General features: G+C 39.1%; 1 long non-coding RNA gene across 2 annotated transcripts in view; it reads right to left on the reverse strand.

The window, feature by feature from the left end:
- Positions 1-18,728, reverse strand: part of LOC117198339 (uncharacterized) — a 41,274-nt gene extending 22,546 nt beyond the window's left edge. For both annotated transcript variants that reach the window (XR_007478265.1, XR_007478264.1), the window contains exon 1: positions 14,100-18,728. This is a non-coding gene — a long non-coding RNA (uncharacterized LOC117198339). The remainder of the gene's footprint in view (positions 1-14,099) is intronic.
- Positions 18,729-27,433: the final 8,705 nt, after the last annotated feature.

Raw genomic sequence — 27,433 nt, forward strand, 5'->3', positions numbered from 1 at the left:
GGGCAAAGGCACGCTGCCCATCTCTGTGAAGAAACCTGGCTAAAAGCCAATTTACAGAGTATAGGCTGCAAACAGCTAATACTGCCTTTGTGCTTTGTCTCTTTCCAAAGGATAGAAGAATCTAAAAAAATAACCCACCCTGGAGGCAAGACACACTTTACAGAAGAAAGATATATCTCAGTAATGATAAAAAAAAATCACATCAAAAACCTGCAACTTTGTTCCATCTGGTAAAACAACCTCATATTCTTTTCCACAAGCCAGAGGTCGCATTGCTACAAACTCAGGAAGGGTATTTTTAACGGATATGATAAACCTTCTCCTCACTATTTACACTTCTCTCCCTTATCCCAAGAGACACCTAGGGAAGGTTTGCTTAACCTACACATATACATAAATAAATACGTCCACGTATTTTGCAGGGAGAATGAGGCAATTTGTATGTACATGAAATGTAGACATCAAATCCAGCATGCCCCAAACTAACGTACATTAAAATAACTCATCACATCTCCATCACTGCATCAGCCTCCCATCCTGAACCTTCTCTGGCAAAAGTATCACTGTGTTATCAACCAGACAGTGAGTTAAATGGGGAGCAGGTAACATATTTATTCACCATTCTAATCCCAGCCCTTAGCACAGTGCCCATTGCTCAACATGTAGATGGTCTTCAACAAAATACTGAATGGCAGACCCATTTTCTCAATACCTGGAAACATGTGTGACTCATGGTTTGGTGGCAAGACTATTGGCCTTAGTTTGGCCTAAAGGTTTGGTCTCTATTCAAAGTTTGTCACTATGTGTGTGACCTTGGGCAAATCGCTTACTCTCAACGGGCCTACAAATTGGGAGGTGGGAGGGTGGGAGAGGAATGGGCAACTAGATAGTTTATTGGGAGAAATAATTCTTTAAAATGTGAACTCTGGGCTTCCCTGGTGGCACAGTGGTTAAGAATCCACCTGCCAATGCAGGAGACAGGGGTTTGAGCCCTGGTCTGGGAAGATCCCACATGCCGCGGAGCAATTAAGACTGTGTGCCACAACTACTGAGCCCGCATGCCACAACTACTGAAGCCCGCATGCCTAGAGCCTGTGCTCCAAAAAGAGAGAAGCCACTGCAATGAGAAGCCCACACACCACAACAAAGAGTAGTCCCCGCTCGCCACAACTAGAGAAAGCCCGTGCACAGCAACAAAGATGCAACGCAGCCAAAAATAAAATTAATTAATTTAGAAAATGTGAAATCTAAGATTTATTCTCTTCCTAAACTCCCTATATCTAGACAATAAAGTTTATATAATTTACCTTCAAGATGTTCTTCGGGTCCATACTTTCTTCCCTGTTCCCACTGCCACTCCCCTTAGAGCTGGCTTTCACCATCTAAGTTTTGCGGGCCCCTCACTGTTGTGGCCTCCCCCGTTGCGGAGCACAGGCTCCGGACGCGCAGGCTCAGCGGCCATGGCTCACGGGCCCAACCGCTCCGCGGCATGTGGGATCTTCCCGGACCGGGGCGCGAACCCGTGTCCCCTGCATCGGCAGGCGGACTCTCAACCACTGCGCCACCAGGGAAGCCCATCACCATCTAAGTTTTGAATTAATAAACTGCAGTAGGAAGAGGGGTAAATTGGGAGTCTGGGATTAACATATACACACTACTATGTATAAAATAGATAACCAACAAGGACCTAATGTATAGCACAGCGACTATATTCAATATCTGGTAATAGCCTATAAGGGAAAAGAATCAGAAAAAGAATATATATATATATATATAACTAAATCACATTGCTCTACACCTGAAACACAGCTTTGTAATCAACTATACTTCAATTTTTTTAAAATGTGAAAAAAAATTTATAAATAAATCCACAGTACCTGTTCTTAACTTCACTTTCTTGACCCTCTTTTCCTTTCTCCACAGTGCAGCAGAACAATCTTCCTTAGCCCTTATGCACAATGGTTTTCCAACACTTGTGTGCACAAGAACTCGGCAGCTTGTTACAGAAAAACTCCCAAGACACACCTTCACACACTGCTGCGGCATGCCCTAGGACCTCCATTCGGCACCAGGTGGTCTGTAGGCCACATACTGACACACTGCCTCACTGCAGTGATTTCCAAACTCTTTTAATTTTACAACCGGAGAGGTAAAATATGCTTAAGGAGACACCTTCAAAAATATGAATATTTATAATTGAAACATGTCTATATACATATAGATATATTTCACTTTATTATTTTATTATTGAATCATAACTGATTGATCTTTCGTCCTCTTTGGTGCAAGGCCATCACAGGATTCAGGACCCACAACCCATAATCTAGAAGTTCACTTAAAAACTTCAAGTCACAACAGGGAGGCTGTCCTTAAACTGCCTGTGTATGGAGTGTTCACCACTTCGGTTCCTCTGTGCTCCGGGGGAATATTGTTCACACCTTTATCCAGGTGCGGTAAGGTAGTGTTTGTAAATAGTAACCCTTCTCAAAAACAACTTTGTAGTTCTATATTCTTCCTGTTCCTTTTCTCTCTATTCAAGCAGATGTTGGTCTCTGTGCCCACAGCCTCAGCAGAGGAGTGTAATGGGGGGAAAACAGTGTAGCGGCGGGGGGCAGGGAGCAGTCTTATGGAATTTTCTTTTCAAAGCCCCTGGGGTGGGAGAATCTGGTGCACAACAAATTGTCAGCCAGTGGGAAAGAATAGGGTTTAGTTCTGCCCATAACACTCAGGGAGCCCAGGACAGAGTAGAAATGGAAGCCTCCATACCATATGTAGAAATATACAAACATTATAACTAAAGCTATCAAACTGTTCAACAAACATTTTATTGTCCTGCTTTGAAAATTTACCTTTACAATGACAACTGTGTGTAAAGTCATCTTTTTTTTTTTTTTTTTTGCCACACTGCACAGTATGAGAGTTCCCCGACCAGGGATCGAACCTGTATCCCCTGCATTGGAAGCACGCAGTCTTAACCACTGGACCACCAGGGAACTCCCTAAAGTTATCATTTTTAAGTGACTGAATATTTGCAAAATATCAAAGACAATTGCATAGTTTTTGTGCACATCTGGTTGTTCTATTCATGTACCACTGATATTTGGATTAATAATAAAATACGGGTTCACATAACTTATAAACTATTACATATTTTTTTCATAAAATTTATTTTACTTGCCTTTAGTTTAGTAAAATCATTAATTATTTTAATCAAGACTTTTCACAAACACTCTGTTCTGTTGACAGTAATTTAAAAGTGAAATGTAATTGTATTCAGTCTATAAAATTTAAATATATTTTCATAAAAATGTAAATTTAAGTAACTGTGGAAAATGAAAAAATAAATTATTTTTATTAAAAAAATGGCCAAAAGACCTGAATAGTCACCTCATCAAAGAAGATATACAGATGGCAAGAAAGCATATGAACAGTTGTTCATCAGCACATGTCATTAGGGAATTGAAAATTGGAGGGGGTGAAATTTTTTTATTGAAGTGTAGTTGATTTACACTGTCATGTTAGTTTCTGTTGTACAGCAAAGTGATTCAGTTATATATATATATATTCTTTTTCATATTCTTTTCCATTATGGTTTATCACAGGATACTGAATATAGTTCCCTGTGCTATACAGTAGGACCTTGTTGTGTATCCATTCTATATATAATAGTTTGCATCTGCTAATCCCAAACTCTCAATCCAACCCTTCCCCACCCCCTCCCACTGGGCACCACAAGTCTGTTCTCTGTGTCTGTGAGTCTGTTTGTTTCATAGATATGTTCATTTATGTCACATTTTAGATTCCACATATAAGTGATATCATATGGTATTTGTCTTTCTCTTTCTGACTTACTTCACTTAGTATGATAATCTCTAGGTCCATACATGTAACTGCAAATGGCATTATTTCATTCTTTTTAGGCTGAGTAATATTCCATTGCTTATATATACTACATCTTCTTTATCCATTCATCTGTTGAGGGACATTTAGGTTGTTTCCATGTCTTGGCTATTGTAAACAGTGCTACTATGAACATATGAGTGAATGTATCTTTTCAAATTATAGTTCTGTCCAGATATATGCCCAGGAGTGGAATTGCTGGATCATATGACAACTCTATTTTTAGTTTTTTGAGGAACCTCCATACTGTTGTCCATTGTGGCTGCACCAATTTACATTCTTACCAAAAGTGTAGGAGGGTTCCCTTTTCTCCACACCGTCTCCAGCATTTGTTATTTATAGAATTTTTATTTTTTAAAATATTTATTTATTTATTTTGGCTGCACAGGGTCTTAGTTGCAGCATGCGGGATCGTTAGTTGAGGCATGCAGCCTTCTTAGTTGTGGCATACAGGCTTCTTAGTTGTTGCATGCAGACTTCTTTGTTGTGGCATGCATGTGGGACCTAGTTCCCTGATCAGGGATCAAGCCTGGGCCCCCTGCATTGGGAGCATGGAGTCTTACCCACTGGACTACCAGGGAAGCCCCTATAGATTTTTTAATGATGGGCATTCTGACTGGTGTGAGGTGATCCCTCTTGTAGTTTTGATTTGCATTTCTCTAATAATTAGCAATGTTGAGCATTTTTCATGTGCCTATTGGCCATCTGTATGTCTTCTTTGGAGAAATGTCTATTTAGGTCTTCTTCCATTTTTTGATTTGGGTTGTTTGTTTTTTGAGAGTGAGTTGTATGAGTTATTTGTATATTTTGGAAATTAATCCCTTATTTGTCACATTGTTTTCAAATATTTTCTCCCATTCTGTAGGTTGTCTTTTCACTTTGTTTATGGTTTTCTTTGCTGTGCAAAAGCTTTTGAGTTTAATTAGGTCCCATTTGCTTATCTTTTTATATTCATTACTCTAGCAGGTGGATCCAAAAAGACATTCCTGTGATTTATGTCAAAGAGTGTTCTGCCTATGTTTTCCCCTAAGAGTTTTATAGTATTCTGTCTTACATTTAGGTCTTTAATCCATTTTGAGTTTATTTTTGTATATGGTGTTAGAGAATGTTCTAGTTTCTTTTACATGTAGCTGTCCAGTTTCCCCAGCACCACTTATTGAAGAGACTATCTTTTCTCCATTGTATATTCTTGCCTCCTTTGCTGTCGATTAGTTGACCACAGGTGTGTGGTTTTATTTCTGAGCTTTCTATCATGTTCCATTGATCTATATATTTGTTTTTGTGCCAGTACTATACTGTCTTGATTACTGTAGCTTTGTAGTATAGTCTAAAGTCAGGGAGCCTGATTCCTCCAGCTCTGTTTTTCTCTCTCGATTGCTTTGGCTATTCAGGGTCTTTTGTGTTTCCATACAAATTTAAAATTTTTTGTTCTAGTTCTGTGAAAAATGCCATTGATAATTTGATAGGGATTGCATTGAATCTGTAGATTGCCTTGGGTAGTATAGTCATTCTAACAGTATTGATTCTTCCAGTCCAAGAACACAGTATATCTTTCCATCTGTTTGTGTCATCTTCAATTTCTTTCATCAGCGTCTTATAGTTTTTGTAGTACAGGTCTTTTGCCTCCTTAGGTAGGTTTATTCCTAGGTATTTTATTCTTTTTGATATGATGGTAAATGGAATTGTGGGAATTGCAAATTAAAACAACAATGAGATACCACTACACATCTATTAGGATGGTCAAAATCAGAAACACTTGCAACACGGAAAGCTGGTGAGGATTAGAGGAATAGGAACTCTCATTCATCGCACCCTTTGGAAGACAGTTTGGTAGTTTCTTACAAAATCAAGCATACTCTTACCATATAATTCAGCAGTTGTGCTCTTTGGTATTTATCCAATTGAATGGAAAACTTATGTCTACACAAAAACCTGCACAATAGTAATTATAGGTGGTTTATTCATAGTTGCCAAAACCTGAAAGCAACCAAGATGTCCTCCAATAAGTGAATAGATAAATTAACTTTGGCACATTCAGACAAGGGAATATTATTTATCTCTAAGAAAAAATGAGCTATCAAGCCATGACAACACATGGAGGAATCTTAAATGCATATTACAAAGTGAGAGAAGCCATTCTAAAAAGTCTATATACTGTGTGATTCCAAGTATATGACATTCTGGAAAAGACAAAACTATGGAGAGAGTAAGAAGGTCATTTGTTGCTAGTGGTTAGGAAGGAGAAAGGGATGAATATTTCTTGTTGAGGGAGCAATTTTTTTTCTTGTTTTTCATGTCTCACTTTTTCTTAAAGATTTTTTTTGACGTGGACCATTTTTAAAGTGTTTATTGCTACAATATTGCTTCTGTTTTATGGGGTGTTTTTTGGTTTTTTTGGCTGTTAGGCATGTGGGATCTTAGCTCCCTGACCAGGGATTGAACCCGCACCCCCAGCATTGGAAGGCAAAGTCTTAACCACTGGACCACCAGGGAAGCCCCTTCATGTCTCTTTAAGGACTGAATTAAAGGCAAAGGCAAAGTAATGTTGGCGGTGGTGATGTTAGTTTTAATCACACTTGCTTTACTTCTAAACAGCAGAAACCAACACACATTTCGAGTTCATTTTCCAATGGGGCTTCGGTCAGCCATTCCCGGACAGAAGGAAGGCTCAATATCCTGCATAGAGCATCTCTCTAGCTTCTGGCCTGTTGCAGACCCTGACAACACAAGCAGCGCTGGGCAAGGACCATTTCAAGGAGGAGATGAGGTCCCTAGGTACATTCTGTTAAATAGCTCTTTAAACAATAGCCTCAACTTCATTTCCTTTTCTCATATGAACTCTGCACAAGCTAAATCCAGGAGCCTCCACCATGAAGAACAACTTCCTCCTCAACTGAGAATTTTCTCATGTGCCTGCTGTCAATAGCGGTTCTCTCCTCTGTGATTCATCTGTCAATATGGTTCTACACACCTTCTGTCTTCCAAAAGTTTATCAAAAATCTTTGGTATACTTTGTCACTACCTCCCTTTAGTTTCAGCATTTTTATGAGTGAATTTCTCATTCTCTCTCTGCCATTTTGAACAGAAATTGTACCGAGAGCTCTCACTATTTTATTTAGCTCAGGAGACATTGTAGTACCTCCTAAAGATAAATTCTGTTTTCAGCTTTGTTTTACTACCCACTAAAGTGCCCAACAATATCATCATCCTCTCCAAAAGCCTCACCTTACTTTCAAACTTACTTCAGAAATCTGAGTAAAAATTACAGATTGAGGTATCAATAATGGGGCAAGTCTCAAGGCATGATATGACTTTATAATTGGATAAGCTGGGGATTAGGGTAAGTCTGTCTGCTTATTTTTAAAAATTTTTTAAACTAATGATTTCTTTGGGAGAGGACACTAAATACGTGAGACTATCAACTTTTTCATAGTGTTAAAATGGGTACATCAAAAAGTTGAGCTGCCGTAAATTCAATAAAGACTTTAAAAATGGTCCACATCAAAAAAAAATCTTAAAAATAAAGTTGACCCACAGAGTGTAAACTTTCCACATTAACATTATTATTTAATTCCCACAAAAACTATATCAACAACGTGTCATTTTCTTTACATTAGAAGTGATAACGCTGAGCTGGAGAAGCTAAATGACTTGCCCAAGGTCACACAGCTAATAACTGGCTCAGGCAGGATTTGACTCTGTGCAAGCCCGGCTGCCTAACTTTTCTGCTTCATTACATGGCACCAACTACTCGAATGACCACTGCTGGAACAGAGAGAGGAAGCACAGAAGTAAAACATGCAGGACATAGTAGAAAAATGAAAGTCAGAGTGTGTGGGGGGGTGACGGATAAGAGGTCTGTGAGAGAAACAGTCCACAATTTTTTTTCTCATGTTCCAAAAATAATTGAAACTCTTATTATGAGAAAATTTACTAGAGCCTAAATGTATCACTACACAACAAAGCTGCAGAAGTGCTACAAAACACCTAGCACAGGAAATATCCTCTCGCCAGCAAAATGCAAAATAAACTGGCAACAACATATAAGGGGGTGAGAATATTTATTTTATAAGGATGATAGCAGATACAGCAGTTTCAACACATCTGGGGCAATCGCTTAAGGATGGATCCGAGGAAGCCATATTCTGCAGAATTCCAACTTTTTGGTTCTATTAATCAAAAGAGTGAAATATTACTGAGTGCCTAATATTTGCAACATTATGGGTCAAGCGTCATGGAGAAAGTTGAACCAGAGAATCTACCTTGCCAGAGTTTATTAGCTGAAGAAGGTGTTAGAAAAAATCACTGCATACTTTAATGGTAAGCAATATACAAAAATACACAGCACTGTGTCGTGATCTACAACAGCACTGGATTGATTTGGGTCGCTCTTGGTCATAGTTCACGCTCTCTCTTTCCCACATGAACCCTAAGGTACTGATTTATTGTGGTTTCTTCAATTAATTTTTAAAATATATATAAGATTAATCATATTTTTCAATTCATCATACTTTTATCATGTTAAAGATCATTTTTGGTTCTATTTCATATCATTCTTATTTTATTTTCCCTTTTATCACTCCTTCCCCTTTTCCATCCTTCCAACCTTCCATCCAAGTGGTTATTTAGATACATTGTATCCTTGGAAATTGAAGAATGTTTTTCACATGTGCTATTTTCTTTTTTTTAATTGGAGTAAAATTGCTTTACAGTGTTGTGTTAGTTTCTGCTGTACAATGAAGTGAGTCAGCTATATGTATACCTATATCCCCTCCCTCTTGGACCTCCCTCCCCCGCCACATCCCACCCATCTAGGTCATCACAGAGCACCAAGCTGAGCTCCCTGTGCTATACAGCAGGTTCCCACTAGCTAGCTATTTTACACATGGTAGTGTATTTATGTCAAACCTAATCTCCCAATTCGTCCCACCCTCCCCTTCCCCCCCCATGTCCACATGTCCATTCTCTACATCTACGTCTTTATTCCTACCCTGCAAATAGGTCATCTGTACCATTTTTCTGGATTCCACATGTATGTGAAATGTTTTTCTCTTTCTGGCTTACTTCACTCTGTATGACAGACTCTAGGTCCATCCACATCTCTACAAATGACCCAATTTCATTCCTTTTTATGGCTAAGTAATATTCCATTGTATATATGTACCACCTCTTCTTTATCCATTCGTCTATCATTGGACATTTAGGTTGTTTCCATGTCCTGGCTATTGTAAATAGTGCTGCAATGAACATTGGGATACATGTGTCCTTTTGAATTACGGTTTTAGTGGGATCGCTGGGTCATATGGTAGTTCTATTTTTAGTTTTTTAAGGAACCTCCATACTGTTCTCCATAGTGGCTGTATCAATTTATATTCCTACCAACAGTGCAAGAGGGTTCCCTTTTCTCCACATGCTCTCCAGCATTTGTTGTTTGTAGATTTTTTGATGATGGGCCATTCTGACCGGTATGAGGCGATACCTCATTGTAGTTTTGATTTGCATTTCTCTAATAACACGTGCTTTTAATTTGCATAAATACTGTTGTTACATATCACATTTCTTGCCATTTTCGTCTCACTATTTGTGAGATCATTCCATGTAGTCCAGTGTAAATCTAGCTCATGGTTGCTGACTGTTTTCCCACATATGCATAAGCCTCATTTTACTTGGCTATTTTCTCAGGTTGCCTATCATTCCCTGTTAATACAGCAGTGATGCTATGAAACTACTCCACCATGCCTTGTGATTTTCATAAGCTGGGCCATAGGGTCCAGTAACACTTATTTCACTAGGTACTATCAGCTTCTCTCCAGTATTGGAACATTTCACCTTCCCATTAGCTGTCCATGCAGAAAGATGTCTCTACCACCTATCCTCACCTCTACCTGCCTTCTAACTTGGGCTAATTTGGTGATTATAAAGTAGTATTTTATTGTTGTTTTAATTTTCATTTCTGTAATTAGTAGTGGGTTTGAGAATCAATTCACATGTTTATTATACACTTATGTGAACTGTTCTTTCAAATACTATATTCATCTTCATAGTTGTCACTTATTTTGCTGAATAGCTTGTATTTTTTTAAATGTTTTAAATATTAAAGTTCTCACTGTTGTAAATTCCATATGCTAAAATTTCCTATAATATGTCTAACTGAGCATAAAACTTTTATTTTGATTGTAGTTAAAAATTCTAGTTTTTGTTATTTTGTTTCTCTGTTGCTGTTGTTCTTATTATTTTTATGCCTGTCCTTTTATGGATTTTTAAAAATAGATATCTTTCCCTAAATCAAGATAGAACATGACATTCTCCAACATTCCCTTCATCTTCATCTTTCTCCTTTTTTTTTAATATCCAAACTTGTTAAGTATCTGTTTTACCAAACAAGGACAATTAAAAATTCAACTTCATCACTGACTGTCAGCATTGCATAAATAAATAGGTATTTTAACACCAAATTACAAGGAGGTAATTTCACAATAATGAATAGTCACTTACAATTGAATAAACTTAACACCTTGAAAAACTTCCCACCTGATTTTTTTTTTTTCTCATTTCATAGCACACTAGTTCATGGACCAAGAGTTGGGACCCACTGAATTAGAAGATTACCCATTTTATAACAGAGATGTGGGTGAAGGGAGAAACTGCCCCAAAATTAATGGAAACCTAACAGCTTTGGTCAAGCTCATCTCTGGTGCCCCATTGTACCATCAGATGTTGGCTCAGAGTAAGCCCCAGACAACCAATGATGTGCTCTCTGACACTGAAAATTAGGTTTGTCTCTTCTAGAGTTTCATATAAATGGAAACACACTCTGTATACTCTGTAGTGTTTGGCTTCTTCTGCACAGGATATTTTAGAGACATGCGTGTTGCTGTGTGTATCAGTAGTTTGTTTTTTATCACTGAGTAGCGTATCACTGAATGAATATACCGTAGCGATCATCAACTCACCCACTGACAAGCATTCAGATTTCTTCCCCTCTGGGGGCTTTAACAGATAAAGCTGCCATGAGCATTTGTGTACGAGTTTTGGTTTTCATTTTCCTTGGGTAAATACCTCAAAGTAGACTTTCTGGATTACATGGTTAAAGGTATATTTTACCTTTTAAGAATCTGCTAGTTTTGGGTTTCCCTGGTGGCGCAGTGGTTAAGAATCCACCTGCCAATGCAGGGGACACGGGTTCAAGCCCTGGTCCGGAAAGATCCCACATGCCATGGAGCAACTAAGCCCGTGCGCCACAACTACTGAGCCTGCGCTCTAGAGCCCGCGAGCCACAACTACTGAGCCCACGTGCCACAACTACTGAAGCCCATGTGCCTAGAGCCCGTGCTCCGCAACGAGACAAGCCACCACAATGAGAAGACCACACACCGCAACGAAGAGTAGCCCTCGCTCACCACAACTAGAGAAAGCACGTGTGCAGCAAGAAAGACCCAATGCAGCCAAAAATAAATAATAAATAAGATAAATTAAAAAAAAAAAAGAATCTGCCAGTTTTACAAAGTGCTCTTACCATTTTATGTTCTAACCAGTGATGCATCCATGGTCCAGCTGCTGGGCGGTCTTGCCAGCACTTGAGACTTCAAATATTTTTAACTTTAGTTAAAAATAACTAGTTACTTCACTACGGTTTTACCTTGCACTTTCCTAAGGACCAATCATGTGACACGTTTTCACATGCGTATTGGCTATTTGTGTGTCTTTTGGAAAGTTTTTGTTCAGATCTTTTGACCATGTTTTTAACTGAGTTGCTTGTCTTTTTACTGAGTTTTAAGAGTTCTTTATAATCTGGTTACAAATCTTTCTGAGACAGATGCATGGAGAGTATTTTCTTTTCCAATCAGTGGTTTGACTTTTCAAATTCTTAATTGTGTCTTTGGAAGAACAGGCTTTTTATATTTTGATGAAGTCCAATTTATTATTTTTTTCTTTTAGAGCCGAAGTTTTTAAAAATTATAATTGACATCCATATTATATTAGTTTCAGGTGTAAACTGTAGATTCAATATTTTTATACAGCAGAAGTGATTACCACAATAAGTCTACTTACCATCTGTCTGCATACAAACATATTACAGTATTATTGACTATCTTCCTAGGCTGTACAGGACGGTTGCTGCCACAGCAGCCATTTAGAGTATGATATAGAACTCCCTTATATGGCCACTCCTAGCTGCAAGAGAGGTTGGTAGGGTGAATATTTTGCTTTGCCGAATTCTGTAATATATATAGTTTGCTACTGACAAGAGGGAGGAAAGGGATAAATTTAGCCAATCAAAACATGTGCCAAGAGTACTTCCTCCAAATATCTCACTACGATGTGTCTAGATTTGTTTTTTCTTGGTGTCTCAATAAGCCCCTTCAGTAAGCTCTTACATCTCTTGATGATTTAAGGAAAATTCAGGCGTTCTTTCCTTTTAACTACTTTTTCTTCATTCTGGGGCTTTTTTAGAAAGATAGTGACATATTTCACTCCTTGGTATCTCCTCCCTCTCATTTTTTCCAAATCTTTATTTCTTCCCTGTACCTTCCAGGAGAGATACCAAACTTGATATTCCAATTTGCTATATCATCGTTCAGCTGTATTTGATCTAGGATTCAATCCATGCACTGACTTCTTTATTTTAATAATTATAGGTTTTATACCCATTTTCTCCTAATGGTTCCTCTTCACAAAATCTTCATACTCTTTCTCTTTACAATAATCATCAGTTTTTTCTCCCTGAGAAGAGTCTTGTTTGCTCTGGCTTACTAGTTCTGTGCTCTCATGCATAGATTAATATCTTGTTTTCTTCTTCTCATAGTTTGTACCCTCTTCATTATTGTCCTCAAGAGTTTATAGACAAAGGGGTTACAAGCTAGTTTTGCTTTACATGATGAAGAAGGGCAAAGTCTAGGCCCCAGTTAATGCTCTTCTAGGTGAATTTATGGCATCAGGCGTGGTGTTGTGCCTGTCAGAGAGCCTCTTTTTTTTTTTGGCCATGCCCCGCAGCATGTAGGATCTTAGTTCCCTGACCGGGGATCAAACCTGTGTCCCCTGCTTTGGAAGTGGGGAGTCTTAACCACTGGACCGCCAGGGAAGTCCCAGAGAGAGCCTCTTATGTTACAGTCTTGGGTGAGTCTTCATTTGCCCACTACTTCAGATGACCTTGACCCTTAAGGCACCTCCCAATACCTCTGCCCTGGAACCACTCATTTTGAAGAGTTCCTACCTGTGTCATATTCACTGGCTCAAAGAATTGATGGAGGGGAGAAGAGGCAGCCCCGAGGCCCATCCAACCCACCACCATTTGCTGTGATGGGCTCCGCATTTAACCTAGGTTCCAGGATTGCTCTGCTGCTCTACGACACCTCTGAGTGCTGTAGGCACTGCCCTTTTCATGCCCTTCCAGAGTGGTAGGGCTGACGATGTTGTACTTGGGATAGTACGGAGAAAGTAGGGGGCCATAACTAGAAAGCTCTCCCACCCCCAACCTACCTCCTATCTGTGGTGTCTGCCTTTCTCCCATTCTAAATTAAGCATTTATTCTTCATCAGGACTGTAATAAGCTGAATTGTGTCCTCTAAAAGATAATGTCCACCCAGGGCATTAGAATATGAACTTATTGGGAAACAGATTCTTTGCAGAGGGCCTTAATTTAATTAGTAAGTTAATATGAAATCATATTGAATAGGATGGGTGACTGGTGTCCACCAAGTGGACACCAATCCTTTGTCCTTTTATAAGGACACCAATCCAATGACTGGTATCCTTATAAAAGAGGAAAGAACAGAGCAACACAGAGTCACAGGAGACACAGGGAAGAAGGCCATGTGAAGACCCAGGCAGAGATTAGAGTGACGCAGCTACAAGCCAAACACATGCCAAGGACAGCTGGGTGCTATCAAGCTAGAAAGAGGTAAGAAAGAATTCTTTCCTAGAGCCTTTCAGTGGGAGCACGGTCCTTCCCATACCAGTTTCCAGAACACTGAGAGAATGAATATCTGTTGTTTTAAGCCACCAAGTTTGTGGAAATTTTTTATGGCAGCCCTAACACAGGTACCCAACCCCTTTTCTTTTGTTAAAGTCTAAAATTCTTCAACTCCTTTAGTATCTCCAGAGTTATATTTGGAGGAGATAACCAGAAACTTGTATTGACTGAATATACTATCTTCCACTCTGGCATAACAGTTAGCGGCAAGCTACTGAATCCTTACTTAGTTTTCTCATGTAACATGAAGCATTGCGGGCTTCCCTGGTGGCACAGTGATTGAGAGTCCGCCTGCCGATGCAGGGGACACGGGTTCGTGCCCCGGTCTGGGAAGATCCCACATGCCGCGGAGCGGCTGGGCCCGTGAGCCATGGCCGCTGAGCCTGCGCGTCCGGAGCCTGTGCTCTGCAACGGGAGAGGCCACAACAGTGAGAGGCCCGCGTACCACAAAAACAAAACAAAAACAAAAACAAAAACATGAAGCCTTGCAGTTGGTAGTTCAAGGCTGGGACAGAGGTTTCACAACGCTGCTAACAATCTAAATCTCTATCACTCTGTACTGTAATTCTCGGCATGTGGCTTTTGTCACCATGCGTACAGTATGTCTGCTCTACCTCTAGGTAATATCTGAATTTCAAGTAGTAAGAGGTATAAAGTACAAACCACAAAAAGAATATTCGAGGTGAATTCATCCCTGTGGAAAATAATTGCTTTCCCAGACATTCCAACTAGTATACATCCACTTATAGCACACTGGGGAAAATGTGCCAGGCGGCCACCCCTAGCTACAAGTGAGCCTAGGGAATCACATATTAACTTGGCATGTTTACTTCCTCTAGTAAAACAGAAAGAGAGAACAGATATTGAAGAAGCAACTAACACTGTCCGCCACAGATGGAAATTTTGACAAAACTTCATTTTGGTGAGAAGCCTTCCCTAGCTAAGAGTTAATTTGCAAAAGCAATGCAAATACAAAACCAAATTCCTAGGATCTGCTTATATAACAAACCCTCACCTGGTCTCCTTAATGGGGTGCACAGTAAAGAGCAAAGGATTTAGTGTGTGACTGTCCTGGCTCCAATCCTTATTTCTCTAACTCAACTGGAGATACTGGTTTCTTCTCCTGTCTACAAAAATGGTACTTAAGCTACCTCTTGACATCGTGATATTTGTATAAGCACCTGCTACACAGAAGGAAACCTACTAGTTTCTTGTTCTTCCACCCAACCAAAACCCTACCCAAATCGAATATTATCTCTTCACGGAAGACTTCCCCTATCGTTCCAATCTTCACTGTCTCCTCCTACCTGAGAAATCTTGGATATTTCAGAACGCATTTTTATGAGATCAAAAAATATTACAACTTGAAAATATCTTAGAAATCTGTTAGGCGTCACATATTTTAGTAACATCCATGGTCACTGAATAAGTCAAGACAGAGTAGGAATGGAACCCAAGTATTAGCTCAGTCCACCACACTATGCATAATTCAGTACTAAATTACATTCTCTCTTCTCTAAAGACTGCTGCTGTTTTTCATTTGTGTTGTCTCCACAACGAGGGTATGATTCATCCATTTGTTCACTCACTAACTTATCCATCAATTAGTTACTGATCATGTACATAAATCAGGCACTATTCTGGATTCTGGGTATACAAAAACCAAGAACAAATGGAGTAGCTAGCTATCACGTTTTACACATACCCAATTATAGCACTAATTACATACTGAGCACGAAATTATGCAATAAATACTTGTTTGACTGACTGACCTTTAGAAACAATTGTATCTAGCACTAATTAAATAAGCAATGATTTATAATTTGGGTTTCAAAGTGGAAAAACAGCCAGTCCTTTCCCCCAGTGTCTAGTACTTTTGTCCCTGAATCATGCTACTTTCTTTTTTTTCAGGATAAATTTTCTCCCAGGAAACATCTTCAAGATTTAAGCAAATAATATGATTTATACTTCTCAACCTATTTGCAAGACATGTGCAGACATCTAAATCCCAGAAATGTGTATAAGTTGGGCTAAAGCTTGGGATCCTTGATGAGAAAAACAGAAAAGTGGGCTTCCCTGGTGGCGCAGCGGTTGGGAGTCCGCCTCCCGATGCAGGGGACACGGGTTCGTGTCCCGGTCTGGGAGGATCCCACGTGCCGCGGAGCGGCTGGGCCCGTGGGCCATGGCCGCTGGGCCTGCGCGTCCGGAGCCTGTGTTCCGCAGCGGGAGGGGCCATGGCAGTGAGAGGCCCGCGTACCGCAAAAAAAAAAAAAAAAAAGAAAAGAAAAAGAAAAACAGAAAAGTACTTTAAAAAAGGGAAGAATATGTAAAAGGGGTTCCATACCTCATATCATATGAGAAATATACTGAAAGTGATTAATATTATTCAGTAAAAATTATTATAACCAAAAATGCTCTTAGGCACACTGACTTTTAATTGTATTTGTTTTAGACAAATTAGCTTGGGTTATATGAATCTCTAGAGAATTGACCTGGTAGAGGCAGTAAGAAGCTTCTCATTGAAAGGATCCCCACTGAACTCCTAATATTTGGGAAACTGAAGTAGCAGGAAAATCCAGTGTTTGTGTCCTGCATAAGTGAAAAGTTTCTGGTAAGAAACCTGCATGCCCTCTAAGATCAAAGTAATCTGATCCTCATTGCCCCATTCCCCTGCTCTCATGCACTTGACAGCAGAACAATCTACCAAATTCTGAGGACCATAAAACCAACCACTTTTTTAACCTGCAGGGAAGAAAAGAGAGACAGAGTGCTATGGCAGAAAGATCCAAGGACTGGAAGCATACAGGCACACGTGTATATCCATTGTGTGGTATCTCCAGAGGCCGTCTAATTTCTGATTTTCCCATCTGATATTTAATGTCTTCACCTGTAAAATGTGGTGTGTGGCTCAACATAGAGGCTCAGTAACTGACAGCTACTACTGCTATCACCACCATCATCATCAACATCACCATCACCCACCACCAGTGAAGAAGATGAGCTTACAATGTGGAGCTACTGAGAATCGTGGCTACGTGATTAACAATCATCTTGCACAGCTGAAGAGGTATGCGTCGCTGCAAGAATACGTCCCGCTCACTTCAAAATAACTTGCTGTAGCCATCTGGCTAATGTTTAGCTGGTTAACACCCTCCCTCCAAATTCTGCCCTTTGACTTATTTAAGGTAGGTGTCAGCTACCCAAGGACCTGAGACAACTTCAATGGCGTTGATATTTCTCTTTTTGTTTCCGTCCTTTCCTCCCCATAGCTCTCCCCTCACTTCCTCCTTCTACCTTGCTTTGCCTCTCTCTAGGTTTGTTTCTTTTTTCCTACAGCATTTAACTGAGGCTGGAAATGTCAACTGAAACACAGCCGAGACAGTAAAACTAGATCCCCTTCTCTGGGGTGATCATCGTGATAATGATGACAGTTGTGATAATAAAAGGAATTCACATTTTGAGCACTTAAGATATGCTGGTCACTTTTTTTGAAAGTTTCTTTTTCCTAGTCACGTTTAAGCACATTTCAAACATGATAGAATTTATTCCTCACAACAACCCTATGAGATGGCTACTGATAGTTTCCCTTTTTTACAGATGGAAAAACAAGGCTCAGAGAGGTTAAGGTACTTACTCAAGATAAAAAGTTATCAATTATCGAAACCAAAATTCTCTAGGTCCAGAGTTCACACACTGGAAGGAATTTTGTGCCTCTTTTTCTGGAGCACATAGTATAGGAGTTCTGGAATGTGTTGGTACGGGTTCCTGACATTACAGCATCCTACAGTGAAATACTGCAGCCCCAGCATCTTACTACTTTCTGAGCAGAAGCTTACTTGAATACAGCAGCAGCTAAACTTAGAGTTGCTCACAGGGAAGATTGGAACACAGATAGCTGGCAATGTTTATTTTGTGTTCATATCACTTACCAAGAGGAACCATGCTCAGTTGTCCCAAAAGAAGATGGTGACAACAAGTTCTTACACTCAGCATTTAATGAATAAATCCATAGTCTATGTGAATCCCATTGTCTCAGAAGTGAGGGAAATAAAACCACCAAGGGCCTCATTGACTTCAGAATTATGGGAAGTCCCTGACTATATTACAGGCTATTTATCCAAATAAATTCCCAGTCATTCCACAGTGTGTCAATTCTAAGTGCCTACACACACGCTTCAGTTGCTCCTTGGGGACCATTTTTCTCTACAGAAATGTTCCTGGAAAATACGGTATGTGACAAGGGAGCCCTGCCAAGCTGAGCACGATGGGGTTTGCAGGTGAGCAGTTATTCTTTAGGCATTCAGGAAATTCTGAGCATAGACTCTGAGCTACTTAAAAATGACAGTCAATAATACAAGCCTGGCTGTCGGTGGGGGCCTGATACAGGTAGAATTCCACAGCAGCCCTGAGGAAACAAGGAATGAGATGTGAGCATCTTCATTTAAACATTAGAGGCACCTCAGACCAAGTGGGTTAAATGGTGATTATTGCTTTGCTAGGAAATGATTTTAACTGAGCAACTGTGTTCTTATTTATTTTTTAAAAATTTATTTATTTATTTTTGGCTGCGTTGGGTCTTCGTTGCTGCGCATGGGCTATCTCTAATTGCGACAAGTGGGAGCTACTCTTCGTTGTGGTGCACGGGCTTCTTATTGCGGTGGCTTCTCTTGTTGCGGAGCACGGGCTGTAGGTGTGCAGGCTTCAGTAGTTGTGGCACGTGGGCTCAGTAGTTGTGGCTCATGGGCTCTAGAGCACAGGCTCAGTAGTTGTGGTACACGGGCTTAGTTGCTCCATTTCATGTGGATCTTCCCGGACCAGGGCTCGAACCCATGTCCCTTGCATTGGCAGGTGGATTCTTAACCACTGCACCACCAGGGAAGTCCCTGGTTTTATTACTAAAAAAAAAAAAAAATATCTTGGGCTTCCCTGGTGGCGCAGTGGTTGAGAGTCCGCCTGCTGATGCAGGGGACATGGGTTCGTGCCCCGGTCCGGGAAGATCCCACATGCCACGGAGCGGCTAGGCCCGTGAGCCATGGCCGCTGAGCCTGCACATCCGGAGCCTGTGCTCCGCAACAGGAGAGGCCACAACAGTGAGAGGCCCGTGTACCGCAAAAAAAAAAAAAAAAAAAAAAAAATCTTATTACAAAGCTTACGTGCGTTTATTGTATAAAAGAAATATAAAAAACAAAGAAAAACATGATCTGTCACAGCACCAATCAATCAGTGTTACCATTTTGCCGTATGTACTTCCAGATTTGTTTCAATGTATTCATTCAATGTTATTTAAATATTGCCTATAAGCTAAGTATAGATCTAAGCTGGGAATACACATTGTATTTGTAGTTTGTTTGACCTGAGGTCAAAGTATGCTTCTTTTTGCCTTTTAGCTATTTTCCAATTTACTCCATTAAAAATACCCTGATGAATATCTGTGATACTATTTGTGCACATTACACTGGGTAATAATCAAATATAAGTTTTAGGTATCAACAGAATGGGTCAAAAACACATCAGGCAGGGTTTTAAGGTTTCAGACAGGTTCCAAATTTCCATACAAAAATATTTTCCAAGCTGCATAATTCCTAGGATAAATACGAAAGTGCCTGTTTCACCTCAGTCTTGACAATCTTGGATAACAATAAAAAATTCTTTTGACAAATTTTATGAAAAGATACTATCTGGTTTGGTTATATTTTACTTTTCTTTGCTTATTAATTGAATTAAATAGTTTCCTAAGTATATTCATTATTTGTATATTTTTTTTCTATTTGCTAATGATTTTCTCTATTTTCTCATGTAAATTGTTAGTGGCCACTTCTTAGGAAACTTTTAGTTGTTTCCATCAGAATGCTTCAGATAGGGACTTCCCTGGTGGTCCAATGGTTAAGACTCCATGCTTCCAATGCAGGGGGTGCGGGTTCGATCCCTGGTGGGGGAACCAAGTAAGATTCCCACATGCTGCACGGCGTGGCCAAAAAAAAAAAAATGCTTCAGATAAAGAATTGAAAATTATTTCCTTTGAGAAACTAGTACCTGATCGGGGAATTAAAAAATCACTGTAGAGTTTAAGAAACAAACATGCAAACAAAGCAAAGATTACTCATACCCAAGTTAATACTGTAAACGTTCAGGACATACATAAGTTGACATACAGCTGAAGTGCATTGAGTGCTGAGGCAGTTCACTGGGCATGGAGAGGGAGGGACTGGATACACTGGAACATGGTGAGACTGGTAGACAAGCAACCAGGCTCCTTCATGTACCAGGCTTATTAGCATTAAGCAAGCCAGTGAAAGTGTCTGGAACTCCATCTTCTCATTTCTAATACAAAGGTAGACAAGATGGTAACTTTCATCTCTGCAGTTCTATGCAGCTATATTTAGAAGAGTTGAAAAACATATGGAAGAAAGGGGTGCAGTGTCAGAGTTGGAGAAATTAGAATGATGGTAAATGTTGAGCCCATGGCTTCTACACTTAAATGTCTTGATACTGAATAGTGTTTCCTAACACGTGTTCCATAGGACAGTCTTTCCACAAAATGTTGAAGAAAGTTATGAAACACAAGAGTCCTGTGGTCATGTAAGTCTAGGAAATTATTAGTTAAAGTTAAATGCACTTCTGCATTGCATGACTTTTCAGATACTTTAAGATGTTTTTGTGCATGTGGAGCCTTAAGAGGGAGACAGAGTTTGTGGCATTTGTCAAGTTTATGACCAAGTTTATATACTTTTTTTGAAGTATAATGTAGGACTAGGATTCAACAGAATATACTTAGGGAAACAGGCATAAAGAAATGTCAGACTGAACAGGATGGGCAGATAGCCCTTTGGCTTATCTAAACTTTCACCTTGGTTAAGCAACAGCTAGTCCTACTCATGTAGTTATGTCCCCTTCATGGGCCAAGACACAGTGTCAGTGAGCACATCACCTAACTGTCTTTAATGGCAAACCTCTCTGCTAGGTTCATTCAATGTTATTTAAATATTGCTTATAAGCTAAGTACAGATCTAGGCTGGGAATACACATGAGATTTTTATCCATATATGTAGATATATATATATTTTTTTTTAACAAAAATTGGAGTCATAGGGTACATACATTTTAACCTTTTTTTCAGTCAACAATGTGTTATTACCATCTTTCCTTGTAAGTAAATAATCTTACGTATGTAATTTTAATGGCTATTAATCATTACATTGGCCATGCAATGGCCATTTTAGCACAAGATGATAAGAGCTATAATTGAGATATGGAAACGTTGTTATGGGAACCCAAAATAAGAATCATCTAGCCTAGATCACAGATGCTTATGTAAGCCTCACGGAGAAGGCAAGATGGATGAGTAGAAGATCACCAAATAGACAACGTAGGGGGAGGCATTCCACATAGAAAGATAGCATGTCAACCAGATAGAAATGAGAACGAGATTAGGACATAGCAAAAAGTTGGGTGTTAGCTGAACCGAGTTTTTTGCTGAGGTGTAGTAGGAGATGAGACTGGAGAAAAGCAGGATCAGATCATAAAGGACCAAATGCAGACGATAAAGGTTTGGGCTCTCTTCTGAGATTATGGGAGAATTATTGAAGAGTTTTAAGTGAATGAGTCATAGGAACAGATTTGAGTTTTATTTTTAAAACAACAACTTTGGCAGTGATAAAGGATCTGATTGGAAGTTTGGATGAAGAGCCCCAAAGGCAGAAGCTGTTTTTTCCAAATTTAGTTAAGAAATAATTAGGGCCTGAGCAAGGCAGTGGCATGACCTGCAAATCATTACCAAGACAAAGGCTTCCCTCTAAGTGAACTTTTCCAGAAGGATGATGTTAGTAAGAATAATCGAGCAAAACTTTAATAGATATGTTAATTCCTTAAAGTTGCCATTGATCACAATTAACAAAGTGTGATAACAGTTCATTTCAGTTATATGCTCAACAAATTTTATTTAAGCTAACCATAGCTGAGATTATCGGGGGCAGTATTTTTAACTGTCATATTTTGGGGTATTTTCACAGTACATAAGGTACTAATTTGAGTGCTATATAAACACTGACTACTGTGAAGTTCTTCCAGTCAAGATCACTGTCTCTGGTTCTGGAAGAAACTGAGTTAAGAAGAAAGATTAATACGGTGGGAAGAATCTGAGTATTCCTCTAACCCAGGGTCCAGAGTCCACGGAAACCTTAAGGGAAAACAAAACCTGTGCTCACCTCTTATTAGCAGACATGGCTCCTAAGAGGTCTTGGTGGGTGAAAACTCTTTTTCCCTCTAGACATTGGAGCAGATCCACACTCTTTTTGGGTCCAGAGGGTCAAATGTCTGAGCTATGACTAGTTGCCTTTGGCCTATTTCTAAAAAAGGCCCACGGGGAGTCATTGCCGGTGCTGGCTTGGAGTTGGCTCGAAAATCTTCCCTGAATTCTCTGCCTTCACACCTGACTTCCTGACCAAGCTTTCTTCTTAGATTATGCCTGTGGAGAGATTACTTTGATCCTATCTTCCAATAAAGTCATGAAAAAAGAGTCCCAAACAATCTCAGTAATAATAAGCAGTTAATGTAATTTAACTAATTTAGGTATCACTACCACCTATGAAGTGGGTACTATTATTATCCTCATTTTACAGATGAGAAAACTGAGGTCCAAAGAAGCTCATTCAGTTGCTTAAGGCAACACATCTAATAAATAGCAAAACATGGGTGTGAGCCCATGAAGTCTGGTTCCACAGCCTGTGTGCTTAAACGTGCGTCCTCCACCCACTAAGCACTAAGCACCCACTATTGCTGTTCTGCCATGCAGAGAGAGGATGGTCCATTTCAAATGGTCCATAACTATCAGCTCAAAATTTCAGTTCAACTGATAATTTAAAAACAGGAATCTGCCGAGATGAATTGTAAAATACTATTTCAGAAGTGGTAACTTTCAACTTCCCAGAATATTCATGGCCCAGATGGTCTCAGGTGCCCAACAAACTATGGAAAGACCTTTTCTGAGAACTCAAGAGCACTGACCTTCTCAGGGATACTGGCTTTCAAGAAAGGGAGCAGTGCTTATCTTTGTAAGGAGATCTTGAATCCAGATATATATTAGATTTTATTCTAAATGGAATAATTGTATAATGTTCTAAGACACACGACTTTTCCATTGATTTAAGCATTAAGACAACAGTTATTTACTGAGCTCCACCGGATAAAAGTCTGTTTGCTTTTATATTTTTTTCTCAAGCGTGTTAAAACCAATAAAGGCACAAAATCAGAACTCAGAAAAGAATTGTGAGTCAGACAAGTATTGGGGGAAGGATCTTTATGGTCAGGGGAAGGAAGAAAGCCTTTAACATACACATACACTCCTCAGGACTTTCTGGTGAGACACAGTATTCTGTCACACATAACACCTAAGATACACACACACACACACACACACACACACACACTTCTAGCAGTACAATAACCCATCTGCCTGTCACCCATGAGGACAACTGAACTCTTCCACTGCAGCTTATTATGGTAGAACAGGTCTAAAAGACAACCCTAAATATAAAAACTTGCACAACATGTGGGTTCAGTGACTATTGAATGTTTACTTCAGGATGTGAATAAGACATGGAATCTGTGAAAAATAAAAGTACTGTGATTACAAGAATGATGGTATATGGGATATAAAAAAAGGCAAAAAGTTTCTTTTGATGAACCATTTCTAGTGTATATACAGCTTTCACAGAGAGGAACTATTTGCTCAAAAAGTGGTAATTTCCATTGTAAATGCATCTGAGATTTCAACTATTTTTAGTGGCATAAAATTTTTACAACCTTTGACTTGGTACCTCCTACTAAACACATCCTTTCAAAAGCATGAAATGTTGAAGGTCTGTCTGTATTATTCAAACCAGCAATTAGAACCAGATGTTACTGCTCTTTATATTTAGACACTACATTTCAATATCTAAAAAAGAAAGAATGCTCATGAAGTACAGAGAGAATAATTTATAAACGCAATTAAAGCATATTGTTTAGATTCCTTCTCACTAATTTACCTGATTGCAAAGTAAAATTAAATGAATTCATATTTAAATGCAGAATTGGGCCAATGAGTAATGAAATTTTTTAAACTGTGTGTATAAGAAGATACTACTGTTGCATCAGATATATTTCTTTATCAATTTTATACCTTTACTATAAAGTCTTCCATCTTCTTTATGATGCATTCGAATTACAGGTAGCATAATGTCTAAATTTATGTTAACTTTAAAGGAAATATATGGACCGGTTAGAAAAGAGCAACTTGAAACTAACTGTATGCTCTATATAGTAGCAAAGCTTTTCATAGGAATCTATAAATATTGCAGATATCACATGCTTTCCCTGAAGTTTGGCATGTTCTTCACTTAGGGAAATAATAGAATGGAAATCATATGTCCCTTTCAACACTACTTGAAAAAGTATGTCATACATATGGAGTATAAACATAGGCAGAGCTAACAAAATAGAACTCATTCTTAAAGTTTGGCTGACCCCAAATTATTGGTGCTTGGAAAGATATAGGATGGCTAAGCAGCCTTTTCCTCAATTATTGAATAATCCAGTAAGTACTTCTTTTAATTCAGTACATTATGGCATTTTCTTGGAGGTGGGCTTTCTTCCTAACCGTGGTCTTTGTTTGGGTAATATTAAATAGATTGGTCTTTTCTGAGTGTATGCCAATGGCTGGCGGCACATGGATAGCCTGCCATACATGCCAGTAGCAGAGGAGCCTGCAGTGGGTTAATAGCCTGATGCTGTGACAGATGCAGAGGACTGAGAACTGAAAGCAATGACCCTCTGGAGAAGTTGATGAACTAGAGAGTGGTGAATGACTATTGAGTCCTGCGGCTGTATACCAAAAGGACACTATTGTATCTAGATGTCACCAGAACACAAGGTTAATAATCCTCTTTAATCTCTAATTGCTTTGCTCATAATTCAAGGGTGAATGAAAGCTGCAGTGTTCTTAAGGTCACTTTTCAGGTTATTATAGTATGTGAACTTAAAGGTAAATAGAAATAGTTCACTCATTCATTCAAAATATCAATTAAGCACCCACTTTTTACCAGGCACTATTTATATGTACCAAACATTTGCATTCACTAGTATTAGCTTATTCTGTGATCTCAAAACTGTGAAAATAATGGTGGCTCAAATAATAATAACAGTTATTATGTATATAGTGCAATCCATGTGCCGGACACTGTTCTAAGCATTTTATATACACTATCTCATTGAATTCTTATAGCAATCTTGTGGGTTAAGTGTTATCAGTAGCCCATTTTATAAATGAGGATATAGAGGCACAATTCATTCCTTTAATTTGCTCAAAGTCACATAGCTAGTAAAAAATAGACCCAAAACTCAATCAAACCCAATCTGGTCTCTCAGCCTTTATTCTTTACCATGATGCTAAATTTCCCTCAACTAAATAAGAGTGTAGTCTGTTCCACGTACAATTCCAGGTATGTAGGACCAGCCAAATTGACATGTGAATACACAATTACCAAGTCCAAAGATTCCTTTATCTTGTTGTTCCACTATTTTCTATATACAACTTCTAATCATATTCCAAAATGGCTGCTTTAGTACCAACCACTCCGGTCAGCCAGAAGATGGGAAAAAAAAAAAAAAGGAGACAAGCTCTTTTCTTTGAAGGACTCTTCTCAGAAGCTTCACAAGTAACTCTGCATATACCCCACTGGCCAGAACTTAGTCACATGATCATAATGGAGTCTGGGATGTGTAGACTTTATTCTTTATTCCCATGTCCCCTGTTACTTGAGAATCTAAATACTAAGGAAAAAGGAAAGAGCAGCATTCTTTATCAAAATATTTAAAAACCAGCCCTGAAACAACTGTACCTTTCAGAATATTCCTGCTGTTGTCCCTAATGTTTCTTTCTTCCCAAGTCAGTCTTTCTGAATCCAGATGCTTTGGGGCCATTGGTGGACCTGGATTCTGCTGGCTCTCCCTCACGCGATATCTGATAAGCAGACGGAACCTGTCTCTAAGTCATATTGGTAAACTGGAAACTAGCAACAGTCCCCAAGCTGCAGATCACCAGTACTTCCCTCTATCCTTTGGTAAAAAAAACTGATTAAATTAATTTTCATCAGGATAAAGTACTTCCATCAGATTGGGGAAAATGGTTTGTGTGTTGACTAATATATATGTAAACATTTTTATTTCTGGGATATGACATAAGAATAACAGAGCCATTGATTAAGAATTCAGAAAAAATATACCTATAGGATTCATGATAAAAAATATTCAGGGTACCATACAACACATAAAAAAATGCTATTGGCTTGGAATATTATGGAGTTTAAGACTCTTCCCCCTCTAAAAACGTATCCTCATCAGTGGTCTGGAGTGCCTCTTCATTTCAGATCACACCAGGGAGACATTCACTAGTGAACGTAATTTCTCTCTCTCTTTTTTTTTTTTCTATTTTCTCAAAGTCCCTAAATCATGTTCTCCTTGAAGTTGAAAAGTAATGAGTAGGAGTTATTGATACCACAAAACAGGATGCCAAGTCTCATAATTCCAAGTCACTGGAAATGGTTTAAGGTAATAGCAGGAAGCAGTGTTCCCCCTTCTTTCCAAGAACATTAAGAAAGGAGTTACCCTCAAAGGATCCTGGAAGTATGTGGATTAACTTGGAAACAGCAAATACTGACGTGGAGACAACACCAACCTTAGTTACATACACGAAATGGGCCAGTTTGGTTTGGGGTAGTCCTCATTTGATTTTCGGAACCCTTCCACATGCCTGCTGTCTTCTACTTCCTTAATCTCTCACAAGCTCTTTTATGCATTCTCACTCCCGTCAGACAGAGTGCACCAGAAGCCACCAATACCTTATGCCCTAGTTTCACGTATTCACAAAGTCGAGATCCTTGTAAAAGCCGTTTTTAAAGGGAAGAATCCAAATGAGTAGCTGTTCCCCCCCCAAAAAATTTTTAGAGTTCTAGAACTTACAAATGGAAGGCATTTTGAGTGACTATATACTCCTAGTATCATCTTCAAATTTCTTCATGAACCAGGTACTTCACACGTGGCTTCCACGAGCATCACTTGGAAGATTTCTAAACAGTGATTCTCTGGCTCCACCTAAGACCCACCAAATCAAAATCCTTAGCAGTAAAACCCAGGAATCTGTATTTTCAAGAATTTTTCAGCCTTTTAAAACCTATGATCCATCTGAGTGATTCTGCTTTAAAGCCAGATTTGGAAACCCCTAACATCAGGTAGCATAAAGCCTGTGAAAAATAAGGTGTCCTTACTTGTAGAATGACTAGATTTGATGGAAGATTTTTTAATTTATTTTATTTTATTTTTTATTTTATTTACTTATTTATTTTTTTGCCACACCGTGGGGCTTGTGGAATTTTAGTTCCCTGACCAGGGATTGAACCCGTGCCCTTGGCAGTGAAAGCGCAGAATCCTAATCACTGGACTGCCAGGGAATTCTCTAAATCTGATGGAAGATTTGAATGTTCTCTGAATCTACAGAAGAACATAACAGTCAATTTTGTCATACCC

The sequence above is a fragment of the Orcinus orca genome, chromosome 7 (genome assembly GCF_937001465.1).
Source record: "Orcinus orca chromosome 7, mOrcOrc1.1, whole genome shotgun sequence".
NCBI lineage: Eukaryota > Metazoa > Chordata > Mammalia > Artiodactyla > Delphinidae > Orcinus > Orcinus orca.